The sequence below is a fragment of the Geospiza fortis genome, unplaced genomic scaffold (genome assembly GCF_000277835.1).
Source record: "Geospiza fortis unplaced genomic scaffold, GeoFor_1.0 scaffold906, whole genome shotgun sequence".
Taxonomy (NCBI): domain Eukaryota; kingdom Metazoa; phylum Chordata; class Aves; order Passeriformes; family Thraupidae; genus Geospiza; species Geospiza fortis.
In genome coordinates, this window is record NW_005054725.1 from 111,520 (window position 1) to 113,123 (window position 1,604).

At 65.5% G+C, this 1,604-nt stretch overlaps 1 long non-coding RNA gene across 1 annotated transcript; it reads left to right on the top strand.

Annotated features, from left to right (window-relative positions):
• The first annotated feature begins 208 nt into the window (after positions 1–208).
• On the top strand, positions 209–1,570 carry LOC115949053. The gene is made up of 3 exons (XR_004082724.1): positions 209–338; positions 850–961; positions 1,507–1,570. It is a non-coding gene; the product is annotated as an uncharacterized LOC115949053 (long non-coding RNA).
• Positions 1,571–1,604: the final 34 nt, after the last annotated feature.

Genomic DNA, 1,604 nt, shown 5'->3' on the forward strand with positions numbered 1-1,604 from the left:
GGGTACTGAGGGCAGGTTTGGGGGCGATGGGGCAGTTTGGGGGTAGGGGGGTGTAAGTTCAGGGTGCTGGGGGGCAGTTCAGGGATGGGGGTCACTCTGGGGGTCAGTCGGTGCAGGAGGTCACTGGGGTCACTCTGGGGTCGCTCTGGGGTCACTCTGGGGTCGCTCTGGGGTCACTCTGGGGTCGCTCTGGCCGTGTGGTCCCTCGGGGCTGTCCCTTGGTGACCCGTTGGTGTCCCTGCAGTGTCCCCGGCGCTGGCGGGGGCTGAGCCCTCGGTGCCGCTGTCCCCAGGCCGGCCGGGCCCCCAGGCTGCCGAGGGAGCCCCGTTCAGCTGCACGTGAGTCAGGGCCGGTGTCCCCTTGTCCCTCTGTGTCACCTGTGTGCCACCCAGTGTCCCCTTGTCCCTCTGTGTCACCTGTGTGCCACCCAGTGTCCCTTGTATCCCTCTGTGTCATCCTTGTCCCATCGAGTGTCCCTCTGTGTCACCCATGTCCCACCCAGTGTCCCTTGTGTCCCACTCAGTGTCCTGCTGTCCCCATCACCATTGTCCCCATGTCCCCTGTCCCTGTCACCATATCCCAGTGTTGCCCCCCTGTTGCTGTGACCCTGTCCCCACAGTGTCACCTGTCCCAGTGACCGTGTCCTGGTGTCCCCCTGTCCCTGCCAGTGTCCCAGTGACCATGTCCCCACGGTGTCCCCATGTCCCAGTGACCATGTCTGTGTGTCCCCACAGTGCCCCCATGATGCTGTCCCCATGTCCCAGTGACTGTGTCCCCATGGTGTCCCCATCCTGATGACCATGTCTGTGTGTCCCCTCGCTGTCCCCGTGACGCTGTCCCTGTCCCCAGGGCCGGGCGCAAGGACAAGGCCGTGGACCCGGTGGAGTGGTCGGTGCGGGACGTGGTCGAGTATTTCACCGAGGCCGGGTTCCCTGAGCAGGCTGGGGCCTTCCAGGAGCAGGTGGGGCCACCCCTGTCCCCTCTGTCCCCTCTGTCCCCACAGTGTCCCCGGGGCTCCCTCTGTTACCATGGGTGTCCCCAAAAACGGTCCCCTCCCTGGAGAATTCCTCTGTGGCCACCCCTGCCCCCTCCTGCAGCCCTTGTGGTGTCCCCTCTGTCCCCAGGGTGTCCCCTCTGTCCCCAGGGTGTCCTCTCTGTCCCTGGAGCTGTCCCCAAGGTTTCCCTGTATTTTCCTCACAAGTCCCAACCCCCCCGCCCCACCATTGCACCCACCCTGTCCCTCATCCTGACCCTGGGTGTCCCCACTGTCCCTGTGTCCCTCTTGTCCCTGGGGTGTCCCTCCTTGTCCTTGGGGTGTCCCCCCTTGTCCCTGGGTGTACCCACTGTCCCTGTGTCCCTGGGTGTCCCCAGTCCCCCTGACCGCACCTCCTCCCTCCACCCTCCCCAGTGTCACCCCAGGGTCCATCCCCCCTGTCCCCTGGGTGTCCCCCCACTGTCCCTCCCTGGGCTGTCCCCAGTGTCCCTCACTGTCCCCAGTGTCCCCAGGAGATCGATGGCAAGTCACTGCTGATGATGCAGAGGGCTGATGTGCTCACGGGGCTCTCTGTCCCCTGGCTGTCCCCTGTCCCTGTGTCTGTCCCCTG